Source organism: Chiloscyllium plagiosum, unplaced genomic scaffold (genome assembly GCF_037043375.1).
Source record: "Chiloscyllium plagiosum isolate Xiang-an unplaced genomic scaffold, Cpla_swu_hap1 HiC_scaffold_18, whole genome shotgun sequence".
NCBI classification, from domain to species: Eukaryota; Metazoa; Chordata; class Chondrichthyes; order Orectolobiformes; family Hemiscylliidae; genus Chiloscyllium; species Chiloscyllium plagiosum.
Genome location: NW_028270156.1, coordinates 37,163,285 through 37,185,052, shown reverse-complemented (window position 1 = coordinate 37,185,052; position 21,768 = coordinate 37,163,285). Strand labels below are relative to the sequence as shown.

Below are 21,768 nucleotides of genomic sequence, written 5' to 3'. Positions count from 1 at the left end.
TGGGGGACGCTCATAATGGCTTATCTAAAGGCAGCATCCAGATGGAGGTGTCATATTTGAGATGACTGTGGTGTAGCATGGACAGGAGGAACATCTAGAAATGGGAGGAACATAGCTTCTGCGTTCAGGAAGAGACATGACAGCACAGAATGCAGCAACATTACATGACATCCCAGTCAGGTCAGAAAGTGTACAAATCAATAACATGCTGTGATTCGTGTTTCCACCCACCTTTCATCACTTCTATATTCTCTTGATAAGTGTTCTTCCTGATATAATTTCTCATACCACCTCAAACTTTAATATGCAGCTCTCATTTCATACACACATTTATAGTTCAATCTACCTCTTCCATTTATTTACCCATCACTGAAGTCACTCCATATTTTTCATTTCTCAGTGTGTGCTACATCCATTTAGTGAATCATCTTATGGGTAGCTCAGTTTTCTGTGTATGTAGAAAAGAATGCAAGGAGTGGGCCACCACAAATCATTGACTGACAGGACAACATCCTGGAAAGAAATTGCACATCTGCAACCATCCGTTCTGAAGAATAGATAGAAGGCTCACAAATATGATAACATAGAAGCACAGTAACAGAAGTGAGCGACTTAATCCTCAAGTCCAGCGGCCACTTAACCCATCCTGTAGAATTGAAACAATGCAGTAGAAAGAAATACATCAAGCTTCAGAAGGTCCAAGTATAGAGTCAGCTTGGATGGATATATGGAGCAGCAAAATAAAGTCACAGGTGAGAGTTTTATGGGTCCCTGACTGTTGGATGGGTTTAAAAAAAAAAATCAGGGAATACTAGAAGTTCATAAGAAAGGTGGTACAATAATCAGGTAAGATTTTAATCTTCATAGATTAGATGAATAAAACTCAACAAAGTAGCCTGGAACTTCGAAATCGACGTTTCGGGCAAAAGCCCTTCATCAGGAATAAAGGCAGTGAGCCTGAAGCGTGGAGAGATCAGCTCGAGGAGGGTGGGGGTGGGGAGAAAGTAGCATAGAATACATTGGGTGAGTGGGGGAGGGGATGAAGGTGATAGGTCAGGGAGGAGAGGGTGGAGTGGATAGGTGGAAAAGGAGATAGGCAGGTAGGACAAGTCCGGACAAGTCATGGGGACAGTGCTGAGCTGGAAGTTTGGAACTGGGGTAAGGTGGGGGAAGGGGAATTGAGGAAACTGTTGAAGTCCACATTGATGCCCTGGGGTTTAAGTGTTCCAAGGCAGAAGATGAGGCGTTCTTCTTCCAGGCGTCTGGTGGTGAGTGAGCGGCGGTGAAGGAGGCCCAGGACCTCCATGTCCTCAGCAGAGTGGGAGGGGGAGTTGAAATGTTGGGCCATGGGGTGGTGTGGTTGATTGGTGCGGGTGTCCCAGAGATGTTCCCTAAAGCGCTCTGCTAGGAGGCGCCCAGTCTCCCCAATGTAGAAGTGACCGCATTGGGAGCAACGGATACAATAAATGATATTAGTGGATGTGCAAGTAAAACTTTGATGGATGTGGAAAGCTCCTTTAGGGCCTTGGATAGAGGTGAGGGAGGAGATGTGGGCGCAAGTTTTACAGTTCCTGCGGTGGCAGGGGAAAGTGCCAGGATGGGAGGGTGGGTTGTAGGGAGGCGTGGACCTGGCCAGGTAGTCACGGAGGGAACGGTCTTTGCGGAAGGCGCAAAGGGGTGGGGAGGGAAATATATCACTGGTGGTGGGGTCTGTTTGGAGCTGGCGGAAATGTTGGCGGATGATTTGGTTTATGCGAAGGTTGGTAGGGTGGAAAGTGAGCACCAGGGGCATTCTGTCCTTGTTACGGTTGGAAGGGTGGGGTCTGCGGGTGGAGGTGCGGGATGTAGACGAGATGAGTTGGAGGGCATCTTTAACTACGTGGGAAGGGAAATTGCGGTCTCTAAAGAAGGAGGCCTTCTGGTGTGTTCTGTGTGGAACTGGTCCTCCTGGGAGCAGATCCGGCGGAGGCGGAGGAATTGGGAATATGGGATGGAAGTTTTGCAAGAGATAGGGTGGGAAGAGGTGTAATCCAGGTAGCTGTGGGAATCGGTGATACCACCCTGACCTTAAATTTACCTGGACCATCTCTGACACCTCCCTCCCCTTCCTGGACCTCTCCATCTCCATTAATGACGACCGACTTGACACGGACTTTTTTTTTTTTTACAAACCCACTGACTCCCACAGCTACCTGGATTACACCTCTTCCCACCCTACCTCTTGCAAAAATGCCATCCCGTATTCCCAATTCCTCTACCTCATCTGCTCCCAGGACATCCTGCACATCCACTAATATCATTTATTGTATCCGTTGCTCCCGATGCGGTTTCCTCGACATTGGGGAGACTGGGCGCCTCCTAGCAGAGCGCTTTAGGGAACATCTCCGGGACACCCACACCGCCCCGTGGCCCAACATTTCAACTCCCCCTCCCACTCTGCCGAGGACATGGAGGTCCTGGGCCTCCTTCACCGCCGCTCCTTCACCACCAGACGCCTGGAGGAAGAACTCCTCGTCTTCCGCCTCGGAACACTTCAACCCTAGGGCATCAATGTGGACTTCAACAGTTTCCTCATTTCCCCTTCCCCCACCTCACCCTAGTTCTAAACTTCCAGCTCAGCACTGTCCCCATGACTTGTCCGGACTTGTCCTACCTGCCTATTTCCTTTTCCACCTATCCACTCCACCCTCTCCTCCCTGACCTATCACCTTCATCCCCTCCCCCACTCACCTCTTGTACTCTATGCTACTTTCTCCCCAACCCCACCCTCCTCTAGCTTATCTCTCCACGCTTCAGGCTCACTGCCTTTATTCCTGATGAAGGGCTTTTGCCCAAAACGTCGATTTTGAAGCTCCTTGGATGCTGCCTGAACTGCTGTGCTCTTCCAGCACCACTAATCCTGAATCTGGTTTCCAGCATCTGCAGTCATTGTTTTTACCCCAAAGTTGCCTGGAGGACAAGGTCAAAGTTAATTTGGGACAGTGAAATAAAACAATATATTCTGGACTCAGCTTGTTTTAGTCCACAAAAACATGATAGGCTTGATAAGTGACATCACAATAAAAGCATCCTCATTCCATGATTAATTTTGCATTCATTTTAATTTTGATTGAAAACTTGGATGGTGAATTTAAATCCAATGAATATAGTATAGAGACTGAGTTGGCTCAAGCTTTAAAGAGCCTAGGATGCAGACATTAATTATAGAAAAAGAAGATGCGATGGCCTTAACCTTTGCAGATTCTGTAAAGCTCCTTTTAGGAAACTGCAACGCTAATACCTCTCTTTAAGAGAAAAGGGTGACAGAGAGGAAACTGGTTCGTCTGTTACTCACAACTGGAAAATGCTGCTATCCATTATGAAGTGCATTTCTAGAATTAACAATGATAGAGTCAACAGGATTATATGAAAGGGAAATCATGTTTGACTCATTTCAGCTTTTTGAGAATGTTACAAGCAGAGTCGATATCAGGAGATCAACTGTAAGTCATCTCATCTAATCTGTCCTTACCTGGATTTTCAAAAAAGTATTTACTCAGGTATCACATATAAAGATTATTGCACAAGAATATGTTCACGGTGTTGGGAATGTTGTTATTATACAATAGTTAAAGGATTGCCTACTGACAAGAAACAAAGTCAGGATAAACAGATCATCTAAGAGATAGACAAGCTGTGATGAATGGAGTTTCAAGTTTGGGACCACAATAGTTACATTTTGCACTAATGACTCAAGTGACTGCATTGCATTCAAAGTTGTTGATAAAAATAATGAGTATGACAAGTTAGGATGAAGACACAAAGAATCTACAAAAGGATAGACAGATTAAAAGAGTGGACAAAGATTAGGCAAACCAATTGAGAGAGAGGAAGACCTGTGCTTCTGATACAGCACAAGTAACAGCAGGATCCATAGCTTCTCAAACAGAGAGAGAACATGGGGACATCAGCTTCATGAAGTGAACAGTGGACCCATGTCAAAAGGGCAGTGATAGACAGCAGCTGAAATGAGCAAACTAACCTCAGCACCACAAAGTATGCTTCCCTACTTGAATGGTGCCAAGAGAAATGTAGTTGTCATTGGGAATAGCACAGTTAAGAGATCGATAAGAGTTCTGAAGACTGGAGTGCCTAACTGGTGCGAAGGCTCAGGATCTCTCTTCTGGATTGGACAGGAACTTAAAAAGTGGAAGAGAAAGGATATAGTTGTCATGATCCAAGTAATTATCAATGGCACAGGTAGAGCCACAAAAGAGGTTTTGCTGAGGGATTACGAGTAGATCAGAGCTAAACCACAAAAAGGTTAAAGCCTTCAGAATACTATCTGAGCCATGTCCCAATTATCATCAGATAAAGAAGATTAAGAGAAGTAAAAGTGTGACTCAAATGATTGATATGAGAGAAATGTATTTTGCAATTCATGGAGCAATTAACAGTTCTGGGGAAGGAGACAGCTGTTCCATTGGGATAGTTTTCCTTTCAACTGTGGTGGGACAATAGACACAGGATATAGGAACATTATTAGGCTATTTGGCCGTCGGGTCTGCTCTGCCATTCCATTTGATCATGGCTGATGTGCTTCTCAACCTCATTCTCCTGTCTTCGCCTCTTAACCCTTGATTCCCTTCTAATCAAAAGCTTATCTATCACTGTCTTAAAGGCACCCAATGAATTGGCCTGCACAGCCTTCAGTATCTAAGAAGTGTCCCTTCCCTCAGATGTTGTCCTCTCAGTATTCTGTAAATATCAATCAGACACCAGCTCATCCTTCTAATATCCATTAAGAACAGACCCAGAGTCTTCAATCATGCCTCATTTGACAAGTCCTTCATCCCTGGGATCATTCTTGTAAACCACCTCTGACCCCCTCTCACATCAGCACATGCTTCCTGAGGTACAGCACCTAGAACTGCTCACAATATTCCAAATGCAGTCGGACCAGAGCCATATATAGCATCAGCATTATATCGAGCCCTACCCAGAAGCCCTTGTTATTCCATTTCCTCGTACTCTGGGCTGAGCATGATTTAGTTGGAACCTGGCCTATTGGAGTGCTTCCTTCCCCAGTCCTGCTGCTCATGTCCCATGAATTCAAACTCATTTCTCCCACATCAATCTTCGAGCCACGCATTTACTTCTTTCATTTTGTTGACCCTACTCACTTTGAAATGCTTCTAGACCTGCTGTGCATTTACAGCTCATCTATTCTATAGATAATTTTCCAATAATTGGCAGCGTCATTCACACAGTATTTGCTGGGAAAATAATGGTATGTCTAATGTACTTGTCATCACTATTAGTAAGTAACTTGGCTGTTTCTTGTGAGGTGAAGATATGACATGAATTACGAATCGCGACAAATTGCTGGACAATTTACTGCTTGAACTGTCTTGACTGAATAGGTGCTTACTCTCAACAAGCTTCAATCTATGACTAGATTTGAGATGCTTGTTAAATTAATTGCCAAATATTTCAACCAGCTAATGATTAAAGGATCCTTTTAATTACAATATTTATGTTCCTGCAATACTACTAAACCTCTTTGGCTTAGAAAAGGAGCTGTTTAGTATCACAGGCCCCACCATCTTCAGCTGCTTCAGCAATGACCATCCCTCCATCATATCGTCAGAAGTGGGGATGTTCGCCGATGAGTGCACAATGTTTAGCAATATTCACAACTCCTCACATACTGAAGCAGTCCACGTTCAAATGCAACAAGACCTGCACAATGTCCAGGTTTGGGCTAACAAGTGGCAAGTAATGTTTGAGCCACACACATGCCAGACAATGACCATCTCCACGAATACACAATTGAACCAATACCATTTGTTTTTTTTATTCTTGCTCATTAATGGCAAGACCAACATATGTGGGAAAATGGACGGTGACATCTTCAAAAATGTCCATATTGCAGAGGTGGTGGTGCAGGATGTCTTGAAATGCATAAAGATGGATAGATCCCCAGGACCTGATCAGACATACCCTAGAACTCTGTGGGAAACGATTGCTGGGCCCCTGGCTTAGATATATGGATCATCAATAGTCACAGGTGAGGTGTCAGCAGAAGAAGTTGGCTAATGTGCTGCCACTATTTATGAGGTAAGGAAAAGCCAGGGAATTCTAGACTGGTGAGCCTGACATCAGTGGTGGGCAAGTTGTGGGAGGGAATCCTGAGGGACAGGGTTTACATATATTTGGATAGGCAAGAACTAATTAGGGATAGTCAACATGACTTTGTGTGTTGGAAATAATGTCTCATGGGCTTGATCAATTTTTTTGAAGTAACAAAGAGGATTGATGAGGGCAGAGCGTGGACATGATCGATATGGACTTCAATAAGTCATTCGACAAGGTTGCTCATGGTAGACTGGTTAGCAAGGTTAGAGCACATGAAATACAGGGAGAACTGGCCATTCGATTACAGAACTGGCTCAAAGGTAGAAGACAGAGGGTGGTGGTGGAGGGTTGCTTTTCAGACTGGAGGCCTGTGACCAGACATGTGCCACAAGGATCGGTGCTGGGTCCGCTGCTTTCTGTCATTTACATAAATGATTTGGATGTGAACAATGGAGGTATAGTCAGCTAGTTTGCAGATGACACCAAAATTGGAGTTGTTGTAGTGGACAGCAAAAGTGGTTACCTCAGATTACAATGGAATCTTGATCAGATGGGCCAATAGGCAGAGGAGTGGTAGATAGAGTTTAATTTAGATAAATGCGAGGTGCTGCATGTTGGAAAGGCAAATTAAGGCAGGACTTATGCACTTACTGGTAAGGTCATGGGGAGTGTTGCTGAACAAAGAGATCTTGGAGTGCAGATTCATAGTTCCTTGAAAGTGAAGACTCCGGTAGATAGGATAGTGACGAAGGTATTTGGTTTGCTTGCCTTTGCTGGTCAGAGCATTGAGTATAGGAGTTGGGAGGTCATGTTGCAGCTGTACAGGACATGGATTAACCACTTTTGGAACATTGCGTGCAATTCTGGTCTCCCTCCTATAGGAAGGATTTTCTAAAACTTGAAATGGTTCAGAAAAGATTTAAAAGGGTGTTGCTAGGGTTGGAGGATTTCAGCAACAGGGACAGTCTGGAGTGTCAGAGACAGGGGTGGTTTATAAAATTGTGAGGGGCATGGATAGGGTAAATAGACAATGTTTTTTTCCCTGGGGGAGTCCAGTACTAGCGACCATAGGTTTAGGGTGTTGGGGGAAAGATATAAAAGGGACCAGAGGGCAACATTTTCATGCAAAGGATGGTGTGTATATGAAACAAGCTGCCAGAGGAAGAATGAAGTAGCCTGCTGGACCAACTTTCCTCATTCCTGAAGAAGGGCTAATGCCCGAAACGTCGATTCTCCTGTTCCCTAGATGCTGCCTGACCTGCTGCACTTTTCCAGCAACACATTTCCATCTCTGGTAAAATTACAACATGTAAAAGTCATCTGAATAGGTACATGAATAGGAAGGGTTTAAAGAGGGATATAGGCCAAGTGCTGGCAAATGGGACTTGACTAAGTTAGGGTATCTGGTTGACATGGAGGAGTTGGACTGAACGGTCTGTTTCCATGGTGTACATCTCTATGACTCTGTGACTATGTCAATTTATTCATGGCTCATGTCGTTATCTACAGATTACCACCATTTTGGTTCTGCTTTTTAATTTAGCCTCAAGCTACTTATATTCCCTCAACAGAACCTCTTTTGAACTGTATCATTGATGTTGTCCACGGCAACTGGATCTTTCCCTGCCCACTCCAAAATCCTCTGCAAACCAGATGAGGTATCTTGAATTAGGGCACCAGACAGGCAACACCGCTTTCAGGACTCTTAATCCTTGACACAGAACAGTATCTATTCTCCCGATTACACAATACCTGATTACAACTACATTTCTCTTTTCACCCCTCTCTTGAATGGCTCCCTGTCCCTGAACCAGAGTGTTATGGTCAGTTGGCTTAGCCTCCATACGACCCCCATTGTCATCCAAACTTTAAGAAGGAATTTCAAATCTGTTAGATAAGCTCAAGGCCCAAGTGCTGCAGGAGCTGATCTTCTGGATTCCTCTACCTACCTCATTGATAGTACCACCTCCCCTATCCCTGACCAAATTTGAGGTTGCCAATCTAAGGGGTGTGACTGCCTGCTGAAACACAGCATCCAGGTAACTCTCCCCCTATTTGATGTGTTGTAGTGTTTGAAGTGCAGACTCCAGCTCATCAAATCTGAGCCAGAGTTCTTCAAACAAACAACCAACGCTTGCTCTCGATGAGATCACTATGAACCACAACGGGGTCCACCATTTCCCACATGCAGGTACAATACATTGCCTGGCCCGGCACCTTTAGTTCAACCTTTAAAAAAATTCACACTGGTCTTTTAGTTTGTAGCCTGTAAATATTTATCCTATTTACCTTCAGACTGAAAGTGATCAATAGATAGTCAAATTGATAGCTCGTACCAATGAACTTAAGGTTTTCAGGTGACATCAATCTTCTTTGTTGGGTCCCTTATCTTGGGCTTCAATTTGTCTTGTTGAAGAATACCTTATCAACTGTAAGCCAAAAATAAGCAAAAAGCACCAGTTTCCCTCTGCACCAAACCCCCAGAACTATATTCGCACTTGGGCTGTAAACAGTGTCCTGGGGAATCAGATATAGTATTCGAGATCAGACCATTAGACACGGAAGGGGAAAACAGGAAAAAAAAAAGAGATTGATGATTCAGTTGAAGAGAATTTTTGTATAAAAGTAATAAAAATAAAACAAGAGAGCAGAGGTATTGAAGAGGCAAAAGAGAATTGAAATATAACAGAATGTGGGAAAGAATACACAGATGAATGCAGCATAATTTAGAACTGGACAGCATAATGATCATTAAAAGGTGAAAGCTCAAGGCTTTGTCTGAGGACACACAGCATTTGTCACCGAATGGATGAAATGACAGTACAAATAGACATAAGTAAGTCTGACTTGATAGCTAATACAGAGACATGGTCGCAGTGTGACCAAGATCACAAACTAAATATTCAAGGATATTTGAGAGTCAGAAAGGCCAGGCCAAAAGGAAAAGGAAGTGGGGTAGCAAATTATCAATGCAGTGGTATGTGGTCATTTAGGTACAAATTGGCCAAGATGTGAATTCAGTTTGGTTGGAAACAAGGGAGAAAATTTACCTGAAATTTTTACACCAGGGTGGTAGTCACCCATGAAGACTTAACATACTGAAGAACAAAGTATAAAGCACGAAACAGGAGCGGGCTCAACAAGGGCACTACAATTACTCAGATTTTAACTTGCATATTGACTAGACAAATGTACTTGGCAAGGGTAACATAGAAGATGAACTTGTAAAGCACTCAATAGCCTCTACATGTCTTTTTCTCTCTCTCTCCTGATTTATCTTCTTCCCCACATCCTGACTATTGTGTGGGCACTTACAGAAAATTCACATCTGTGCCTTTTCTGCTTCATGATTCCTCAAGTCTACCAACACAGATTGTACACCTTCTGACTGTATATGAACTTCCCTTCAACACTCAAAATTCCTCTGCAACTGAGATGACATAACCTTCTTTGTCACGGGATTGAAAACCTGGAATGCCCTTCATAACATTGTTGGTTTACTCACACCAAATGAACTGCAGCAGATCAACAAAACAGCTCTCAACTACAAGTGGATTATGGATCAGCAATATATTCACATCCCAATAAAAGAAAAAGCACATTGCAGAACTTAACATAGAATGGGATATTTTTGATCTAGTAATATGCAGTGAGGTAGGATTCATCAGAGATACTTTAATTAAGAACCCTCTCGGGGCTAGCAATCACAACATAATGGAAACTTGAATTCAGTTTTAATGGAGAGCAATGAGTCTCAAACCAATGTCCTCAACTTAGATAATGACAATTAAAAGGGAAGAGCTGAATAGAGTTATGCAAAGTGAGGTAAGAAAATTAACCTAATTGGAAAGAATCTGTTTAGCCAGGTATTCACGAAGCCCAGGAAAAATATAGTCAGAAAAAAGACTGAGGATGTATGATCCATTGTTAACAAGTTGTAATTTTCAGACAAAATTCATGGTTGCACGAGAACCTATGAAAAGCATTTAAAAGTTCCTTGAAAGGGGGGAAACCTTAAAAGAAACAGAGAACTAACAGCAGAGTAGAATTTGGCTCAAACAACTAAAAACATTAGTGCAATGATGATGGTCAAATTGGTTACCACATTTCTTCTATTAACTTACAGTGATAACATTTCAAATGTATTTCACTGCCTACACAACAGGCTTTGAGACATCGTGAGAAAGGAGATCTAGAATTGAAAGTCTTTACTTACTGTGCAGGGATTGATAGTAGGCAGCACAATGAAAGCAGTGGAGGAGGCAAACAAAAAGCTGATGTCATCGATGCAAAGCTCTACACATTATACGTTACTCCATGCCGGTGACTATTCACATAACTTATATTTATAGTCAGTGCCTTTAGAAATGTTCTATGGACTTCACAGGAGCACGAGAAGGCAAATGTAGCATCAAGCCACAAAAGGAGATCACCCAAAAGGTTCAGTTAAAGAGGATGCACTGAAGAGCAAAACGGAGGAAAGCAAAGCCGAGAGCCAGAGAAGTTTAGAAGTGAAGTTACTGAGTTTTAGCCCTTGGCATGACAGAGATTCTGAAGAAGCTTAGATATCTCAAGAACACTGGGGCTGGGGCATATTACAGAAATTGGACCAGGGAGGGAGTGGCCATGAAGGGATTTGAAACTAAGGATGGTAACTTTAAATTTGAGACGTTATTTTATTGGAAGTGAACCAAGAGCAGTACTCAAAGAAGCAATGGGGAAGCAGGACTTGGTATGAGTAAGGACAAGGGTCGTAAACCTCATGTTTAAGAGTAGAGAAGAGGAGGCTGAGCAAAAGTTCATTTGTATAGTTAAATCTGCAGCTAAAAAAGGCACAGCTGAGAGTTTCATCAATAATGAGCTAAGACAAGAGCAGAGGTGAAGAATGTTGCACAGGCGGAAAATCAGTGATCTTAATAATGGTTGAAGAGCTCAATTTGAAAACTCAAACATGTTTCTTTTAAAAGGTTGTTTATGAAACAAAAATAAAAAGGGAGGTGTAACCTGTTGATACCTGTAACTCAATAGCTTGAGCAATATACAATTGCTTATTACCGTAAACATCATTCAGACAGAGACACAATAGTCATGTTAATTACAGCAGTTTTCACTTAGAGTGGCAGATCCACAAGAATAAGTTCACGTGGGAACCATTATTTCTTTTATGACATTTCCTAGAGTTTTTGAGATTTCCAATTTTACTTTGAGTGATGAAGCAGTTGTTTAAACTACTGGCAATACAGAAGTACACAACAATTTAACAAAGAGATTCAGATTTTCATTTTGCACACATCAGCTGTGCCTTTTATTTAGTTGCGGATTTGACTCTTCAAATGAACTTTTGCCAACCTCCTCTTCTCTACTCTTAAACCCAATGTTTGAAAACCAGAAATTGCAGCTACCCAGATTGTTAGACAGATTTAGTGCCTCTCTCTTTAAAGCACCTTGCCATTTCAGTTTTTCTTTCACTTTTACATCCTTGACCGAACACTTAGATTTCTTTTGCTTTACAACATTCATTTGTGCCAAACATTCATGAATGTGTCAAATAAGTTTGCACTAATCGAGTTCGAAGGGAAATACTGCCTTTTCAGCATAGGTTCCAAGATTCCAATTAAGACTATTTAAGATTTACTGTGTACTGCACCACAATTGCATAAAATGTATGAGCAGTTGAAAATAATAATTATTTATCCTTGGGCAAACAACTTGGCAGTAATGTTTTTTACCTTGAGGAGGTGGTTAACTACAGAACTCATCATGTTTATACCCCATTTTAAAGTTTTTGCTCAATTCAGAATTCCATGAAAGTCCAAACACAGTCATTTAGTAGGTGTCATCTGAAAATTCAAGTTCTGCTTTCAACTTTGAATTGGTACAGTAGGAGAATAATATGGTGTGCTTGCGCAAGAGGGGATGGATGGGCACAGGAGATGCAATAAAGTTAGGCTTAGTGTTAGTGTGGATGTGACAGGGTAGTGTAGAGAGATAATGGCAAGTCTGGACATAGCATCATGAGAAATACATATCAACTGGAGGCATACGAGGCAATTTTGATTTCTTTACTTGCATTTATTTAACAAACAGAGATCCAGGCATTCAAGCAAAGTCTCATCCAGTCTGACAAATAATTGCACTAAAAGCAAAAAACCTCAATCAAACTGTAGTTAACTAGACCGAAGGTTTCATCATGTAAAACAGCAGGTGCACTAATGCACTATATCATCTCAAACTACCTCCTTATTCTGCACTATTCTTTCTGCAGAAGTATTCATTTCAGAATCTGGATGCACTGATGTGAATGCAATGTGAACCGAAGGATTGACGCAAATGTGTGTTAAACTGGACAGCACAAGAAAGTTTAACAAGACCCCCAAGTCTTGAAAAAAAGACAGATGCTAATAAAAGCAATGGATAAACATGAAGTTAAAAATAGGACTAACAGTAACAGCAATTATTTAATAATCCATAAAACACTGATTCTTGAGGTTCTGAAAAGATTACATTAATATTTCAGTTTGAGATCAATTGATGACCAGTACACTTCAAAAATATTTGATATTTTCAGGAAGCGTTGTGTCTGTTTGTGTAACTATATTGAACTCAGCTAGGACTCAAAACAATGAGATTAATTACCTGATAATCTATGCTCGTGATTTTAATTAGGTGCATTGATGTTCAGCTGGAGGTGAGAAAAATAGCATTGCAGTTTTCAAACAGTGTCATGGGATCCTTACTGATAACAGCAAATAGTGTCGCTGTTTAAAGCCTCATCTGAAATAACTGTGAAAGATTGGAACTCCCTCAGTTCTAGACTGAAATATCTTAACAGTTCCATGTTCAAATCACTGAAATTTTGCTTGACCTCACCACCTTATAACTTCAAGGAAGGGAAATGCCACCTGTGGAAATCTACAAGCAAGCAGAGATGTGCAAATGCTTCAATGTTCCACAACTTTGTCTAATGACATGGGGAGGGCAGAAGAAATAATGTAGCACTCTCCCTCAGGCAGTGAAATAATTAAGAATCAATAAACAAATCCATCTCCTTGGGTTCCGAAGGGGATTTGTGATTTTCTACTTGTTGCAACAGAGTCTTAATTACTTTTTAACAAATGTATGAACTTACAAATAAGCAGCAGCAGCGGGCCTTCTGACCCTTGACGTCTATTCCACTATTCAATGGAGATCATGGCCCATTGGTTTCAGTTCGTAATTCCACATTCCCACCTACCTCCCCAATGACACTTTACAATATCCAATCACTTTGAAGCACACATTCTCAGAAGATGATGGAGACCAAGTCACAAGAAGTTCCTCATGTCTGTCCTGAAAGTGTGGCCCCAGTTCTAGACTCACCCCAAGAACACATTCTTTTCATCAAAATCCTATGACCTTAAATCAAATAACCTTCAGTCTTCTAAAATCCAATGAAAATAAGCCCACCCTGCCTTTCTCCAACTGTCTAAATCATAGCATTCATACTTTTATGTTCAATTCCTCTTGGAATAAAATGATAGCAATCAATTCATTAACTTAATTGCTTGTATACATGTACTAGTTTTTTGAGACTCATGCCCTGGAACCCTTATTTCCTTCTGGACCTTGGAATCCTGTAGTCGTTCTCTGTTTAAGTAATACAGTGCTTTTTTTATTCTTCCTCTGCACATTTCCCCACATTATAATCCATGTGTCAGATCTTGATCCAGTCAACTTAATAGGTCTACATTCTTGCTATGTCAACTTCACACCAGAGTTCCCTATCATGTGTCATCTGCAAATTTAGCCACATTTTTCACAGGCAACTGCAATTTCTACTCCATTTAATATACCAATGAAGTCAGGCTATATAATTTTAAATAACTGCTCTACTACAGACATGACATAAAGCAGTTTCTAAAACTAGTCAGCGTTAGTGAATTGATGCCAACTCCAAACTGAATAATATTTTCTCTTCTTTAAAAGATTCATTTCTGAAATATTATATAGCCAGCAATATCTATCACTTGGGTCTCACATCCTCTCCCATGCATTAATTTTCAAAGCCATGTCTGATATCTCAAACGCCAGTCCTTTACTGACAGCTGTATCTAGACTAACCCAACTTTGTTATAAACTTTTCATCATGTGAAATCCCATACCTAATCCAATGCATATGTCAAGACATTGATTTCTTAACAAAAACATCATCTGTGAAGTCTTGGCAGATCAACTACATGGGACATTCCACAATCAGAACCATTAAAGTAGTATGTTCGCACTCAACTGGTAACTGCATCATGAATTTATCTTTAAAAATGACAGTGACGCCAGAAAGGAAACAGCATAACTCTTCAGCCCCTTTTCCCTTTTACAACTGTCATTTAAAACAAAAATCAACAAGCTGGGAAAAATGTGTCGCAATAAGCTGTTAAAGACTTTTTTTCTTTAAAAAAGTGTCATACTAAGAATGCCAGATGGATTATCATTGACTTCATTATCAACTTCTGTCAGCATATTCAATAAAACAAAATTGCCTGATTCAATAGAAGGCAATCAAACAATTGTATAACTTTTTTAAAAAATGTTATATTGAGGCATTGAGACATAGCTGGGTCTAGATTCAGAGTCTGTCTTTCTTTGTAAAAATGTAGCTAATTTCAACCAGGGCAGCAATTGAAACATGCCATAAGTCTCAGCCATGGAATGAAAAGAGAAGTACTGAGATGGAATTCCTATTAAGTGATCATTCTTTTATAAGATAAAGTCACCATAGTTAAGCCCCCAACTCTAAAGCACAGACATGTGATCAAACGAGACAGGATCTCCCTTCACAGTAAAAACAATCTGACACGATGCAGCCTATAATTTGTACTTGTGTCATTTTATATTGAATTAACACATTTGAAATAAATTGGTTAACAGAGTCATTTAAAAGTATTCATCTATAAAATTCATGCTAACAAAGAGAGTGGTTATTTGCACAAAGTATCCTTTGCTTATTGAGCAGTGTCCCAGTCAATAAAAATACATTTTAAAAATGGATTGTCAAAAAATACTTACATCTGCCAAATAAACTTCAGTTCAGATGCTGCTCCATTTTATACAAGCACAAAAATAGCACAATTCATGCTAGATTTCATTCCAATCAACTCCCCAATAGAATTTGAAGGCAATGTGAGATGGTTACAAATTAACCTGGGGATTTCATTTTCAGAGCCAGCCTTACGATGGTCGAATATTTTTAGACAATGGAATGTGAATGAAATCCTTTGGGAGGTTTCAAAGACTATCTTGACACATAGTCTTTGAACCTTGGAAAACAGGAATGTTCATAATCATGAATCGGATCATCCTTCAACATTCAAACTTTAAATTTGATGATATATATTTTGTATTTCTTGTATCCGAGTTTTAAATATTGTAAAGCTCTATGCCTGTTTGGTAAAAGCAACCTAAAATTTACACAGCCAAATCGAACTTGAAATTCAAATAACTGTCAATTATTTTTAATTGGGAAATCATACAGGAATCGACTTCTAATAATATCAGCACTGAATGGAGTAGGAGTGTGAAATCCTTGCTGCGCTACTGAATACTATTATCGATTAGGTGAAAGATGACTCGAGAATGGATGATGAATTGTTCAGCCAACAGACACAAATATGAACAGTAGTGATTAGTTTGATTTTTCCAAAATGTTATAACAAGAGTTCCACACTTTTGACCTCCTGGGAAAGGATAAGCTAAAGGAATTTTTAAAAATGGAATGGAATTAAATGAAAAGTTAATGCTTAACACAATAGGCCAGCATATGCTTCTATAAACTTTTGTCCACTCAATTATTCTGCATTTGAAGACTTACTTTGAACAAGACTTACCTTAACACAGTCCTGTAATTGGAAGTCACAAATCTTTAGGAATCGTTCATATTAAATAATCCTATGCAAACAATTTTTTTTGGACAAGTTTGTGTTACAATTTGCAGCAGCCTTTGTAGACAACATTTCAATAAACAGCAGCAGAGATCAACATCTAAGTACTTCAAACGTCACATGAATTTGTCACATGCAGTCCAATCTAAATTCAGTTATAACTTTCACCCATTACTGAATAACAACAGTCAACAATGCTGTCTGTGCACTTTCAGAAGTTCATACTTAAAGTGCTTTACAATTGATTGCTTGTGAAGTTAGTTTGCAAATAAACATCTTTTGTACAGAATCTGTATTTCACTATCACACACTCATCAATATCACTCATGAGAATTCATCAGTCAGAACAAACATGAAACTGCCTACCTATTGATTAACTAAAACTGAGCTAAAAGATTCAAATACAGGAATGGGAAAAAGTTGTCTTCTCCTTCTTGTAGACTGAATGGCTCTGATCCATATCAAGAACTGGTCTACTAACACCAAAAATTGAACAGATAAATTGAGTTCAAGTTGTTTTTGGAAAACAATGCAAGCAAACACAATCCTAATCATTCAAATGAAAAACAGTTGTGAATAGTTATTGATTGACCTCAGTTGTGGGCACAAAATTGCTTTAAAATGCTCATGGAAAGAAAAAGGTATGAAAAATATTTCACCTTCATGCCCTTACCCCCTCAAGGAGGAATAGATAAATATGAGGATATATTTATTTCCGCCTCATCCATTAACATGGGATAATCTCGGTTAATGGAGAAAATAGATAGTCGAACACAAAGAGCAATAACAAACTGTCTAACCTGTTGCTATCTGACAAAAGAGAACTCACGTTAGATTACAACAGTGAGCTATGTTGCTAACAGACTTACTCATTTTGTTAAAAGACAGAACAGAATAATGAGAGAAAGAAATCACACCATTTTCCTTTTGCAAGCTGTGGTAATCCAAAAAAAAAAATTACCAGATACATTATCACTGGAATGGAGTCAACAGTCATAGTTTTAACTGGCAAATAGGGTTCAATTTAATACAAGTTTGGCAGTGCATGTGGATGGCACAAGTGTAACATAGCTTTGGTAGCGTACTGTTGTATTGACTGATGGAGAGTACATCAGTTATGTTTTTGAAAGAAATGCACATGATGTGATCATTATCAGAACATGTTGCCCAAGGGACTGATAGCTCACACCCTACTGAAAGAATGTATGTTGTAACTTAATTCAACGCTAGTCCAGACACTTGTGTGCCTGAGGAACATAATGCTTATGCATAATTGGGACATATCTGTGCCCAGTTCACATTAAGGGAGATAACACCTCCGTATCGTTATCAGTTAAAACAACCTGTTGGAGGCAAACTCACACCAAGCAGGACTTGTGTCAAACTCAGCCCTTGTGAAAAAACATGTAAATCACTCTTTGTAGCAAAAGCACAAATAAACAAGGGAGTCAGATATCGCTACGATTGGCCATTTGCGAAAAAAAAATTCTAAATGATACCCAGATGAGTAGGGCAGTTCAATCAGTGAATGGAATATTAAATAGGATATTTTATAAATTAACTATATACACCATTATAAACAATAAACTGCATATTATATTCCACAGACAGTTGCTGGAAACTGCCATTGCAACAGAGATTTCCATGGCATATACATTTTCATAAATGTCCTCCTTCAATTTAATTAAATATAAACTGAATGATTCAAATCAAAATAAATTGAAATGAAATGTTATTGCACAATGTTTTGAATGAGGCTGCAAGACAAAATTCAAGTGATCAGCACTAATTGATTCACTCACTTTCACCTTTCTAGAAATTCTCCAATTCATTTTTCAAGATAATGAGTGGTCGCCACATCTTAATCAAATGGTGTGAAACCAGAGGATACAATTAGCTTTAAGTAATTAATTAAAACGGAATTCTCTGCCTAACTTCTATGCCCATTAAAGGTTAAACATGAAAGTCACACGACAGAGCTGTCAAAAATCTTCATTAATATTACATTTCAAATAGCCTGCAACATTGTTATGCTTAAAGATTCAATGCCACGTAAAACTAAGAATATGTCTACATCATACTGTTATAGACTGTGTAATTAACTACAACACAGGATATGGACTCAAGCCAAACCTGAAGGTCCCAGGTTCAAAATTCACTTTATGCTAAGTTACCTGATCTCAAACAGAGTTTCAAATGAGGTGTTAAAGTCCTTTGAAGGGTGGGAAGCAATCCAAGATCTGAGTCCATCGTAATATCCTGCATTACTAAATAGCTCATTGACATACACTATTTCGGACCACACAACGTGTTCACTTGGGCAAAGAACCACATGACAGTCACATCGCAGGGAACCGTACCACACAAGTATTACTTCTCTTCTTTTCCTGAAGCATATTAAACCACAAGATGTTTTCCAGTCATGTTTCTACATTGAAGTAGAAGATCATGGATTACTGCACTGACTCATTCTTCACACCCTTTTGCGTCTACTACTGAACTAATCATTTGTAGCCACACACAATTTAAAATTCTTGATTCAGCTATCAAATATACTTGCAAAAGTTCCTTGTTTCAGGAACAATTTCCCACATCGACTGTAACTTTCTGTAAATGGAATAAAATAAGTTCTCATTGATTGGTTCCTGCAAACACTCATACCTTTCCTCCCTTTTATACTCAGAACAGTGACTTAACAAGTCATCATCTTTATGAATTAATCAATTATTTAAATTCATTTTTTGTTCAAAAAACTTCAAATTATTTCAGAACCAACGTGAAACTGGTTTTAATACCACTGCCAAAATAATGCTCAAAATAGACACTGAAGAAAATGATAATGAGATTTAATCGTATAGTAAGTTACCTTCCTGGATAACACAGAAAAGGGCATTTGAAGGGTGAAAGGAATGTCAGAACTGGAATATGCACAAGTGAGATGGGACGAGAGAAATTTGTGGAAAGGATTTAATATATAGATATGGTTAATGGATTTAAAGTGAAGTATTGTGCATTTCAACACAAAAAAACAGGATAAACCAATAAGGACAGAAGAAAGGTGAAATTGGACAGAACTTGCATAAGGGCCCATGTGTCAGTGATAGTGTCCCTACCTCTGTACCAGGAGGCAGGGGATCAAGTCCCACCAGCGCCATAAGTGTGCAATAACATCTCTGAATAACAACAACTTTGTGGGCGGCACGGTGGCACAGTGGTTAGCACTGCTGCCTCACAGCGCCAGAGACCCGGGTTCAATTCCCGCCTCAGGCGACTGTGTGGAGTTTGCAAATTTTCCCCATGCCAGCATGGATTTCCTCTGGGTGCTCTGGTTTCCTCCCACAATCCAAAAAATGTGCAGGTCAGGTGGATTGGCCACGCTAAATTGCCCATAGTGTTAGGTGAAGGGGTAAATGTAGGGGAATGGTTCTGGGTGTGTTGCACTTTGGCGGTCGACTTGTGGATGTGTTGGGCCGAAGGGCCTGTTTCCACACTGTAAGTTAAGTAACTACAGATTGGAGTAATTGGAATGAAGGAAAATTGGGTTTCTCAACTGTCAGTAGTGACAATCACCACTTGAATTTTAACATCTCTTTTTAAAAATTTCTTCCTTTCTTCATCTCACTGCTTTCCCTCTGATCCAGTCCTACTACACTCTCAAAAGCCTACACTGTTTTATACTGGGAATTAATCCACATACCCTCAAGTACTGTTGTCTTGGACATACTTGGTTTTGAGACTCAGTGCTCGTCCCATATCTTATCTTTGAGAACTTTTTTTTTATTTGGTCTTACCTCTATTGAACTCTGTTAAATCTCTAACTTGGTAAAAACAATGACTGCAGATGCTGGAAACCAGATTCTGGATTAGTGGTGCTGGAAGAGCACAGCAGTTCAGGCAGCATCCAAGGAGCAGCGAAATCGACGTTTCAGGCAAAAGCCCTTCATCAGGAATAAAGGCAGAGAGCCTGAAGCGTGGAGAGAAAATCTCTAACTTTGCTATTTGACAGGTGTACCTCTCAATTCTCATCCTGCTTCTTCTAAAATACAAAAAAAGTTATTCACCATTTGATTTTATTTTCCACTCCTTGCTATATTTGGGTTCATAATTGTAGAACTTCCTATTTTAACTTCTCTTTTTCCTCGTCCTGAAACAGTGCAGAGTGCCCTATTTACCGATGTCATTTCATATAACCTTAAAAGATTTAAACACTTCGGTTTGACATTTATTTATCAATCTTGCTGATTTACATAAATTTAGTGCAACATTTTCATAGTTAAACAAACAAACAAACAAACATTAGCTTCAATGATAGACAATTATATTTTCTTCTTCATCTAGGATAGGAAGCACTTCTAGGTACTTCCCACCTTCAAGTGCTGCCAAATGATAAATTATCATATGGAAGTACTGGCCCACTGCATCAGTCAAATCACCATGAAAATTTTACTGAATTATCTTGTTTAAATTAGAACATACTTCCATTACATAATGTGTATGGACCTAACATTGGCAAATGAGACTAGATTAGGTTAGGATCTCTGGTCGGCGTGGAGGTGGATCGAAGGGTCTGTTTCCATGCTGTACATCTTTTCATTTAGAGTTAAAGAGCACAGCAACACAGAAGATTACCAAGCTTGCAAAGGCAGCTTATTTGCTCATTCCACAGAGTCAACTGCCCAAAGTATTAAGACAAATGTAAACCTTTCAACATATTGTATGTTGAGAGGTATGCATTGAACATGTAACAAAAATTTGGAGAAAACAGCACTACAAAAATCAAACAAAAAAGTGTTTCCTGTCTGATGAACTTTTAAAAAGAAATTCCAAAAGTGCTGCAGCACCAAATGGAGCAAAGTTGGGAATCAGTACCAAAAAGATTCTTAAAATTAAATCCAAATGTCAAAAGAATAATTAAAGGTTACTGAGAATTTTGTAGAATCAAGCATTCCACTCAACCCACTTTTAAAAAAAAAACGCTGACATTGATGTTCCAGCAATAAGTAACTGCACAAGTCAGTTGTCAACTTGCTCTTCTTAATCCCAAACTTATTACCAGAAAAAGCAAAGTTTTATGTTCAGTTAGAAATATCACTTCTGCCTTAATGCAGAGAGAATAACATTCCCTAAGATTAGAACTCCAGGTTTGACATGGATAATCCAACTCGATAATTCTGGTGTATATACCTTGAGCAATACATTTCCCATATTGGTCAACATGACAGTATAATGACATATACTTACAGGGAAGCAAAACATGCTGGGTTGACTGTCAAACAGTTTTGGGCTTTAACTTCCACTTTCTTAAAATCGCTGTGCCAGAGTCTGCAACACATGTTTATGATCTTGAAAACTGATGGAATGAGCTGCCAGAGGTGGTGGTGGAGGCAGATACAATTACAACATTTAAACGGCATTTGGATGGGTACATGAATAGGAAGGGTTTAGAAGGATATGGGGCAAATGGGACGAGATTAATTTAGAATATATGTTCGGCGTAGATGAGTTGGACCAAAGGGTCTGTTTCTTTACTATATGACTGTTACTGAACAGCCATATCTACAGAGAAGGATGATTGAGAGTTTCAAAAAAAATGTTAATATACCCAGGCCTTGGTCTCATTACCACTCATTAGCCTTTCTCCCAAAGGAGCTCGGGAATAACTTTAAGTAAACTAATGACACATAACTGGAGTGGAAAAGTAAGCCGTAAGAACAAAACTCTACCAGGGAGATAGACA

The 21,768-nt window shown here is 39.7% G+C and overlaps 1 protein-coding gene across 10 annotated transcripts in view; it reads right to left on the bottom strand.

Moving 5' to 3' along the window:
* Window positions 1-21,768, bottom strand: part of plekha7b (pleckstrin homology domain containing A7b) — a 472,905-nt gene that overhangs the window by 227,516 nt on the left and 223,621 nt on the right. The gene's annotated exons all lie outside the window — the stretch shown is intronic.